Raw genomic sequence first — 11,485 nt, 5'->3', positions numbered from 1 at the left:
ACAGGCTAGAAAATACCACTGTAGTTGCCAGTGTGATACACCTAAATGCGAGGCCATTAAGTTTGCTCAGTGCAGGTGCTGCGGGTTGACAATGTACTTCTTGTTTTTTGCCGGAAGTATAGGCGTCCACAGCTTTTCTGCTCGAAAATATTCTTCATTCATTACTCCAAGCAACATTTCTAAGTTTCACAATATATCTTAAACAATTCATACTTACTAAACCGTGGTTTCATGCGTATTCGTACGTGCTATGCAATCAAGCTGGCGTTGTTAGCATGAGCTAATATGCTAACACGTTTACGAGTGTCTTTGTTGGTGTTACTAACTTTTAACGGCATTCTTTTTTTTGTACTGTTTCAGTTTCGTAAATTCACCAAAACATCCCCGGTGTTTTGTTTAGCTGACTGGAGAGCTGGCCTCGGCAGCTAGTGGGTCCATGACGATGACTTCTGCTTTGTTCGATCCGCCGTTTTACTGCCGTGCAACAGGCAGAGTTTGGAAACAGTTAAGGTATGTAAATAAACATTTGCAAAATCTTTCTGGGGTTTATAGTCTGGTGCGGCCAATATATGTATGTATTCTAAAATGTTGGTGGATGCTGCCTGATTACCGGTGCTTTCCGTAGCTCGGAAAATTTAGTATTTTTTTTTAAATTTATGGTTAATGCACCAAAAACTTACACACATTTTTCTCTTTTCTTTATTGACGCATTTACAGTATTGCGCTGAAGTTTGAGGGCACACCTACAGATTTTTTAAAGCTCCAGAAAAAGGCAATTAGAATTATACATCATGCCATACTTGCCAACCTTGAGACCTCCGATTTCGGGTGATGGGGGGGCGTGGTTAAGAGGGGAGGAGTATATTTACAGCTACAAAAATGCAGATTGGATTTTAACCTATTTAAAACGTGACATCAAAAATATATATTTATTGTGAGAAATCATTAAGATGATCAGTGGTTCCACAAAGATAAATATTATTAATAATAACATAGAGTTAAAGGTACATTGAGCAAAGTGGCTATTTCTGGCAATTTATTTAAGTGTGTATCAAACTGGTAGCCCTTCGCATTGATTAGTATACCCAAGAAGTAGCTCTTGGTTTAAAAACGGTTGGTGACCCCTGCCGTAGGTGTTACTGTCACATATGCATGTACAGTAGATGGTAGTATCGTCCTGTTTAAGAGTGTCACAACATTGCTGTTTACGGCAGACAAACTGATTTACGGTAGACGAAAACGTGACTGCTGTTGTTGTGTGTTGTTACTGCGCTGGGAGGATGTTAATGAGACTGCCTAACAATAAGAGTTTATACCAAAAAAGTTCTAGTTTGGTTTCATCTGACGACATGACATTCTCCCAATCCTCTGTTGTATCATCCATGTATCCATTTTGGTATGAATTCAACTCGTCATGTTTTGGAGGAAGAAGAATACTGAGTTGCATCCAAAGAACACCATACCTACTGTGAAGCATGGGGGTGGAAACATCATGCTTTGGGGATGTTTTTCTGCTAAGGGAACAGGACGATTGATCCGTGTTAAGGAAAGAATGAATCGGCCATGTATCGTGAGATTTTGAGCCAAAACCTCCTTCCATCAGTGGGAGCTTTGAATGGTTGACCAAATACTTATTTCCCACCATAATTTACAAAATATCCATCCATCTTCTTCCGCTTATCCGAGGTCGGGTCGCGGGGGCAACAGCCTAAGCAGGGAAACCCAGACTTCCCTCTCCCCAACCACTTCGTCTAGCTCTTCCCGGGGGATCCCGAGGCGTTCCCAGGCCAGCCGGGAGACATAGTCTTCCCAACGTGTCCTGGGTCTTCCCCGTGGCCTCCTACCGGTTGGACGTGCTCTAAACACCACCCTAGGGAGGCGTTCGGGTGGCATCCTGACCAGATGCCCGAACCACCTCATCTGGCTCCTCTCGATGTGAAGGAGCAGCGGCTTTACTTTGAGTTCCTCCCGGATGGCAGAGCTTCTCACCCTATCTCTAAGGGAGAGCCCCGCCACACGGCGGAGGAAACTCATTTCGGCCGCTTGTACCCGTGATCTTATCCTTTCGGTCATGACCCAAAGCTCATGACCATAGGTGAGGATGGGAACGTAGATCGACCGGTAAATTGAGAGCTTTGCCTTCCGGCTCAGCTCCTTCTTCCCCACAACGGATCGGTACAAAGTCCGCATTACTGAAGACGCCACACCGATCCGCCTGTCGATCTCACGATCTACTCTTCCCTCACTCGTGAACAAGACTCCTAGGTACTTGAACTCCTCCACTTGGGGCAGGGTCTCCTCCCCAACCCGGAGATGGCACTCCACCCTTTTCCGGGCGAGAACCATGGACTCGGACTTGGAGGTGCTGATTCTCATTCCGGTCGCTTCACACTCGGCTGCGAACCGATCCAGTGAGAGCTGAAGATCCCGGTCAGATGAAGCCATCAGGACCACATCATCTGCAAAAAGCAGAGACCTAATCCTGCGCTCACCAAAAACCGGAACCCCTCAACGCCTTGACTGCGCCTAGAAATTCTGTCCATAAAAGTTATGAACAGAATCGGTGACAAAGGACAGCCTTGGCGGAGTCCAACCCTCACTGGAAACGTGTTCGACTTACTGCCGGCAATGCGGACCAAGCTCTGGCACTGATCATACAGGGAGCGGACCGCCACAATAAGACAGTCCGATACCCCATACTCTCTGAGCACTCCCCACAGGACTTCCCGAGGGACACGGTCCAATGCCTTCTCCAAGTCCACAAAGCACATGTAGACAAAATAAATCTTTAAAATTCCTACAATGTGAATTCCTGAATTTTTTTTCCACATTCTGTCTCTCACAGTTGAAGTGTACCTATGATGAAAATTACAGACCTCTGTCATCATTTTAAGTGGGAGAACTTGCACAATCGGTGGCTGACTAAATACTTTTTTTGCCCCACTGTATATGTCTGCCGGATATAAATCCATTCATTCATTAAATTAATTCATTCATACTTTCACACTGAACCTATCCAGCTGACTATCAACAGCGAGCTTGCAAGGCGTGGTAATTAGCGGAACCGCGGCCTGCTTGACCTTTCAGCTGAACACTTCCTGCAGCCGCTCTAATATCTGTCGCTTGTGTAACGTGTGCGTGTGAGTGTGTGTGTGCTTCTTTTATCCAGGTGTGAATGACTAGGATGTTGCAGTGAGCTGATTACGTGTCGGAGTTGAAATGATGAAGCGCCACCTTCTAATCCACAGTTCGTAGATTTTGCCGGAACATGTTATTCACGTAAAATGTTCTTAAAACTAATCCCGACCTCGACACCACTTGAAGTGAATCGGTAGGTGTTGGCGAGAATTCCAGACTTAATACGTCATTAGCATGCGCTGTACATCGGAGTGCCATTTCAGCTCGGATCCGGCGTTAACGTGGACGTCTGGCGTCTCTAAATGGCTCATTCGGTGTCACTCATTTCCATTTTCCCCGGAATGTGATTCTAAAACGGAAACCTGCACCTAATGAGTAAAAAAAAAAAGAAAGGATAAATCTGACTGCAGAGTAATATTATTCAGTGTGGTTGGGAATGATTTAGTGTCTGAGGGAGGTCTGTGTGCTGTACACACACACACACACACACACACACACACACATTCTGGCTTCCACCTGTTCGACCTGCTACCATCGGGCAGGTGCATCAGACCCAGAACAAAACAGGCTCAGAGACAGCTTCTTTCCCAGAGCTGTGTCCATGTTGAACTCTAACTTATAATAATAATAATAATAATACACCCTTATACAATATCCTACCCTAATACCCTACTGTGCAATACTACCCTTCGAGTGCAATATATTCGACACTGATTGTTATTTATTTCTTCTTGTCTTGTTCTGTACATAGTACAGTATTTTGTATTTCTATAGCGTTTTGTATATTGTACAGGATTGCTTATTATCTTTATTCAATCAATGTTTACTTATATAGCCCTAAATCACTAGTGTCTCAAAGGGCTGCACAAACCACTACGACATCCTCGGTAGGCCCACATAAGGGCAAGGAAAACTCACACCCAGTGGGACGTCGGTGACAATGATGACTATGAGAACCTTGGAGAGGAGGAAAGCAATGGATGTCGAGCGGGTCTAACATGATACTGTGAAAGTTCAATCCATAATGGATCCAACACAGTCGCGAGAGTCCAGTCCGAAGCGGATCCAACACAGCAGCGAGAGTCCCGTTCACAGCGGAGCCAGCAGGAAACCATCCCAAGCGGAGGCGGATCAGCAGCGCAGAGATGTCCCCAGCCGATACACAGGCGAGCAGTACATGGCCACCGGATCGGACCGGACCCCCTCCACACGGGGGAGTGGGACATAGGAGAAAAAGAAAAGAAACGGCAGATCAACTGGTCGAAAAAGGGAGTCTATTTAAAGGCTAGAGTATACAAATGAGTTTTAAGGTGAGACTTAAATGCTTCTACTGAGTTGGCATCTCGAACTGTTACCGGGAGGGCATTCCAGAGTACTGGAGCCCGAAATGAAAACGCTCTATAGCCCGCAGACTTTTTTTGGGCTTTGGGAATCACTAATAAGCCGGAGTCCTTTGAACGCAGATTTCTTGCCGGGACATATGGTACAATACAATCGGCAAGATAGGATGGAGCTAGACCGTGTAGTATTTTATACATAAGTATAATAGTCTGTTTATTTTAATTGTTAGTTTTTCCTTTATTACTTCTTGTGCCCATATTTGTTCCCACTCCCGTATTTTAAGTTGGAGTCCTTAAAGGCCTACTGAAATGAGATTTTCTTATTAAAACGGGGATAGCAGGTCCATTCTATGTGTCATACTTGATCATTTCGCGATATTTCCATATTTTTGCTGAAAGGATTTAGTAGAGAACATCAACGATAAAGTTTGCAACTTTTGGTCGCTAATAAAAAAGCCTTGCCTGTACCGGAAGTAGAAGCCGATGTGCGTGTGATGTCACCGGTTGTAGGGCTCCTCACATCCTCACATTGTTTACAATCATAGCCAGCAGCAGCTAGAACTATTCGAACCGAGAAAGCGATGATTTCCCTGTAAATTTGAGCAAGGATGAAAGATTTGTGGATGAGGAAATTTAGAGTGAAGCACAAAAAAAGGAAAGGCGACGGCTAAAGGAGGCCGCAGTGGGAGAGTTTCAGATGTAATTAGACACATTTACTAGGATAATTCTGGAAAATCCCTTATTTACTTATTGTGTTAATGGTATTTTAGTGAGATTATGAAGTCATACCTGAAAGTCTGATGGCTGCGGTGAACGCCAGTGTCTCTGAGACAAGCCGAGGAGCCAAAATCACAGCTGCCTTTTTGAGCTGGAGGATGAGGTCGCGTAATCCACTCAAGTCTCCGGTAAGAGCCGACTTAATATCACAATTTTCCTATCCAAAAACTTGCTGGTTGACGTAGAGAAACATGTTCGCTTGACCGCTCTGTGTTAAAGCTTCACAACAAACAAAGAAACACCGGCTGTGTTTCGGTGCTAAAGGCAGCTGCAATCCACCGCTTTCCACCAACAGCATTCTTCTTTATAGTCTCCATTATTAATTGAAAAAATTGCAAAAGATTCAGCAACACAGATGTCCAAATTACTGTTTAATTATGTGATGAAAAGAGACGACTTTTAGCCGTAAGTGGTGCTAATATGTCCCCTCCAACCAATAACGTCACAAACACACATCATCATTCCGCGACGTTTTCAACAGGAAACTCCGCGGGAAATTTAAAATTGTAATTTAGTAAACTAAAAAGGCCGTATTGGCATGTGTTGCAATGTTAATATTTCATCATTGATATATAAACTATCAGACTGCGTGGTCGCTAGTAGTGGGTTTCAGTAGGCCTTTATTTTGTAAATTGAATGACAAAGTCTATTCTATTCGTCATGTATTTTTGATCATGTCTTGTTTGACCTTTGGACTCTTTAAGTTCCTGTTTTTTTTCACTTCCTTATTTTGTCGACATGGTTAATCATTGTTTTCACCTGTCTCTGATTAGTGCTCGCCCGCTCACCTGCTTCCTGAGCACTAATCAGAGGCAGCTTCTGTCACGATGGGGGGATGTCGCCGCTTGCTGCGGACGGACTACTCATGACATGGCGTGCAGGTATAAACATTTAATCTTCACCAAAAAAAGAGGAACCATCTAAAAGGCGCACAAGGCGAAAACACAACTTAGACCTATCTATGGACAACAAACAAAAATCGTTAACAATGTCATGAATAAACAAAAACGTACTTGGCATGGCATGAAACTATGGCAAGGCATGAAACAAGTCAGCACAGAGCAGGAAAAGAACACAATGACGCCAGCGTGACTGACTGGCAAAGACGAGCTTAAATACTGCCTCTGATTAGTGGTCGGGAAGAGGGTTACCGGGAGAGCACTAATCAGAGACAGGTGAACACAATGATGAACCATGGCGACAAAACAAGGGAGTGAAAAAAAACAAGAACTTAAAGAGTCCAAAGCTCAATAGAACATAGCCAAACAAGACATGATCAAAAAGACATGACAGTATTCTATATGTTACCTTCTTGACACCTCCGAAAAATGACTACCTCTTTAGGACCACCCGACATACAGATTTATATTTACAACATTAATAATATATACATATTATGCAAATATAAAAATAGGTAAGCTTTTAGTTATTTTTGTCGATTGTTTTGATTGTAATTATTTTTTAATCTTCATTATTTACTTCTGGTTTTTACAGTGTGTCTTTATATACACTCATTTAATTTTTTTAAATAAATTTTGGCCAAAGGGGGCGCATTTCAATTTCTTACACACACTTGTTATTACATACTATGGCCAGAGGGTGAGATCTTCAAAATTTTAAAAACACTTGTTATTTCATATGTTGACCACAGGGGGAGCACTTTTAAAACCGACACACAGTTGATATATATATATTTTTTCTTCTTTGTCATGAAAAAGGGACGTTTTTGTCATGAAAAAGGGAGGTTTTTGTTAGTGTATATTGTGTTTGTTATTTTGATTAAAAAAAAATATATATATATATATTTTTTTATTTTTATTTTTATTTTTTTGAATAAAAAATTCTTCTGCGGCCTGGTACCAATCGGGCCGCGGCCCGGTGGTTGGGGATCGCTGATCTATTGCTAACGATGGATTCTGATGTGTCATCTATGTTGCTGCTCCTCGATCTTAGCGCTTCTTTCGATACCGTCGATCATAATATTTTATTAGAGCGTATCAAAACACGAATTGGTATGTCAGACTTAGCCCTGTCTTGGTTTAACTCTTATCTTACTGACAGGGTGCAGTGTGTCTCCCATAACAGTGTGACCTCGGACTATGTTACGGTAACGTGTGCCCACATATGAGGTCCTCTCCAAGGTTCTCATAGTCATCATTGTCACTTGGGTGGGTGTGAGTTGTCCTTGCTCTAATGTGGGTTCTTCCGAGGATGTCGTAGTTGTAGTGGTTTGTACAGTCCTTTGAGACATTTGTGATTTAGTGCTATATAAATAAACATTGATTGATTGATTGATTAATCGGAATTTTTCTTGGAAAAAATATGACGAGTCATAATTTTACTAAAAAAAAGTCCCTATTTTACAAGAACAACAGAAAAATTGGCAATATTGTGATAAAAGTCAGAACTTTTATATTACAAATGTCACCATTTTGCATTGAAAAGTAATAATTTAACATAAAGTAATCATTTTACAAGAAAATATTGCAATATTACAGAAACTGAATGAATTTTAGAAATTGTTCCCAATTTTATAAAAAAGTCGAAACATTGTAAGAAAAAGACTGTCCATCCATCCATTTTTGTACCGCTTGTCCCTTTCGGATTAGAGGGGGTTGCAGGAGCCTATTTTAGTTGCATTCTTCTAACTTGTTTACCGGTCCTCCTATTAATAAAGGTACTTTTCCTTGTTAGTGTCTCAAGAAGGGTAGAAATACAAGCATACACACACACACACACACACACACCCTTGTATTTCTTACCTTTTTGAAACCTCGGACCTCTTTAGGACCACCTTTGCTCGACATATAGAGATTTGTATTTACATCATTAATAATACATACTATGCCAATATAAAAAAAGCTTGTTGTGAAGCTAATTATATTTATATAGCGCTTTTCTCTAGTGACTCAAAGCGCTTTACATAGTGAAACCCAATATCTAAATTACATTTAAACCAGTGTGGGTGGCACTGGGAGCAGGTGGGTAAAGTGTCTTGCCCAAGGACACAACGGCAGTGACTAGGATGGCGGAAGCGGGAATCGAACTTGCAACCCTCAGGTTGCTGGCACGGCCGCTCTACCAACCGAGCTAAACCGCTGTGAAAAATGAGTTGGAATTTCACAAGAAACACTTAGAAGTTTAGCATGTATTATCGCAAAAGTCGTAATTTTACTCAACGCAAGTCAAAATTTTACAAGAAAAACTGAACATTTGAGCAACGTTCTGATAAAAGTCGGAATTTAATGGCAAATGTCACCGTTTTGCATTAAAAAGTAATCATTTTACATAAAAAATAGTAGTAATTTTACGAGAAAATATTACAGAATAAATTTGAGAAATTGTTCCCATTTTATAAGAAAAAAGTCGACACATTGTAAGAAAAAGACTGCTTTTAGTTATTTTTATTTTTTTTGTAATTGTTTTTTAATCTTCATTATTTACTTAAAGTTATTACAGTATGCCTCTATCTACACATTTATTTGATACATTTTTAAGAAATTTTGGCCAATGGGGGCGCATTTCAATTTCTGACACACACTTGTTATTTCATATGTTGACCAGAGGGAGAGCACTTTTAAAACCGACACACAGTCATTTTGAAAAATACTTCCTTTTTGGAACCACTCTAATTTTGATAGATTTAACCACCACGGGTGCGAATGAGAAATTTTATATTAGATGCAATGGTTTTCCGTATGGGGACCATCATTTATGTCCTAACTTGTTCACCGGTCCTCATATGGACAGTACCTTTCCTTGTTGCTGTCCCAAGAAGGGCAGAAATACAAGAACACACATGCACACCACAACTAATTATCCAATAGTGAATAGTTTGTTTGTGTCGAACCCCAAGATGCAGAGATGGAGGCAGGCATGGAGTGAGGAAACATGATTTAGTAAAGATACTTAGACAAAATCAAACCAAGGGTACAAACAAAAAGAGCGCACGTGGGCGGATAACAAATTAAGAGAGCTAGCATGGGAGCTAGAAAATAAAAGGAGCTCATAATGGAAGCTAGCAAAAACAAATACGGCTTAGCATGGAGGCTTGCATGAACAGAACCAGGAACAGAAGTAATTACGTGTTGTACAAAGACAAATTGGAAGCAGGGAACAAAAAACTGTAAGCTACAAACATCTAACGAAATATAGCTTACCGCTACGCTGCAAAGACACGACACGACAGGAGTGACAATACATGACATGTAGCAACGACAAGAGCGATAATAATCCAGCACTGACTGGAGGAACAAAGCAGGTAAAATAGGAGCGGGCTGATTGACACCAGGTGTGGCCAGGTGCCAATCAGCCGCAGCTGAGGGGAAAACAGTGCACAGGGAAAAAAACAGGAAACAGACAAAATAAGAGCGCTGACAGGAACTAAAAACAGGAAATACTAAACACACACAGAGGAAAAACTAAAACACAAACTGTAAGTGGCAAGCCTGACAATTTGTTGGTGTGATAAAGCTAGTCGATCTTTTTAGTGAAGTGAATTATATTTATATAGCGCTTTTCTTAAGTGACTCAAAGCGCTTTACATAGTGAAACCCAATATCTAAGTTACATGTAAACCAGTGTGGGTGGCACTGGGAGCAGGTGGGTAAAGTGTCTTGCCCAAGGACACAACGGCAGTGACTAGGATGGCGGAGGCGGGAATCGAACCTGCAACCCTCAAGTTGCTGGCACGGCCACTCTACCAACCGAGCTGTGCCGCCCCTAGTACATTGTTGGATTACTTTGCTTGATATATTTGATAATCTAGCCATTAAAAATCCATAGATAGGAACCCTCTTTGTATAAGCCGCAGGGTTCAAAGCTTGGGGAAAAATGTGGCTGCTTAAAGTCTGGAAAATACGCTAATTGTTGATTTAATTATCCATCCATTTTTCTACCGCTTGTCCCTTTTGGGATCGCGGGTGGTGTGCTGGAGCCTATCTCAGCTATTTATTTAATTATCCCAAAAAAATATTGATTATTTTATGGTGGACTTATTAAAATATGAAATGCAAAATAAATCATGAAGCTATTAAATCTTTAAATAATTCAGTAAAATTATTAAATAATTAAATGCACATTTGCATGTAAGACATTAATGAAACATGATAATACATTTATGTATTTGATTCCAATTATAATAAATTTATGACACATTTAATTAGTTATTCATTTATTTTATTTTGTCCCACCCGACCCTCCACAGAGAGCAGCAGTTACTTGCCCTTGTATCCATCCATCCATTTTACTACCGCTTGTCCTTTTTGGGGTAATGTTTCCAAAACCCGGTTGAATGGTACTGTTCAACTCACAACTGTTTTCCACAGACGAGGAAGAACCAGTTATGTTAGTCCATTGTTTAGACTTGCACTGAGAATAACGGACTGGACTTTCACAATATTATGTTAGACCCACTCGATGTCCATTGATTTCGGTCTCCCCTAGAAGGGGGGAGGGGAGGGGGTTTGCCTACATATGCGGTCCTCTCCAAGGTTTCTCATAGTCATTCACATCGACGTCCCACTGGGGTGAGTTTTTCCTTGCCCTTATGTGGGCTCTGTACCCTGGATGTCGTTGTGGCTTGTGATTTAGGGCTATATAAATAAACATTGATTGATTGATTGGCCCTAGTGTGTGAATGTGAGTGTGAATCTTGTCTGTCTATCTGTGTTGGTCCTGCGATGAGGTGGCGACTTGTCCAGGGTGTACGCCGCCTTCCGCCCAATTGTAGCTGAGATAGGCGCCGGCGCCCCCCGCGACCCCAAAAGGGAATAAGTGGTAGAAAATGGATGGATGGATGATTGATTGGCCCTAGTGTGTGAATGTGAGTGTGAATGTTGTCTGTCTATCTGTGTTGGCCCTGCGATGAGGTGGCGACTTGTCCAGGGTGTACCTCGCCTTCCGCCCGATTGTAGCTGAGATAGGCGCCAGCGCCCCCCACCACCCCAAAAGGGAATAAGCGGTAGAAAATGGATGGATGGATGGATGATTGATTGGCCCTAGTGTGTGAATGTGAGTGTGAATGTTGTCTGTCTATCTGTGTTGGCCCTGCGATGAGGTGGCGACTTGTCCAGGGTGTACTCCGCCTTCCGCCCGATTGTAGCTGAGAACGGCGCCGGCGCCCCCCGCCACCCCAAAAGGGAATAAGCGGTAGAAAATGGATGGATGGATGGATGATTGATTGGCCCTAGTGTGTGAATGTGAGTGTGAATGTTGTCTGTCTATCTGTG

At 42.0% G+C, this 11,485-nt stretch overlaps 1 long non-coding RNA gene across 1 annotated transcript in view; it reads left to right on the top strand.

The window, feature by feature from the left end:
- Positions 1–365: 365 nt before the first annotated feature.
- LOC133552408 (uncharacterized) overlaps positions 366–11,485 on the top strand; it is a 50,241-nt gene continuing 39,121 nt past the window's right edge. The window contains exon 1 of the long non-coding RNA XR_009806709.1: positions 366–510. This is a non-coding gene — a long non-coding RNA (uncharacterized LOC133552408). The remainder of the gene's footprint in view (positions 511–11,485) is intronic.

This window comes from Nerophis ophidion, linkage group LG05 (assembly GCF_033978795.1).
Source record: "Nerophis ophidion isolate RoL-2023_Sa linkage group LG05, RoL_Noph_v1.0, whole genome shotgun sequence".
Taxonomy (NCBI): domain Eukaryota; kingdom Metazoa; phylum Chordata; class Actinopteri; order Syngnathiformes; family Syngnathidae; genus Nerophis; species Nerophis ophidion.
This window is presented reverse-complemented; position numbering and strand designations above follow the sequence as displayed.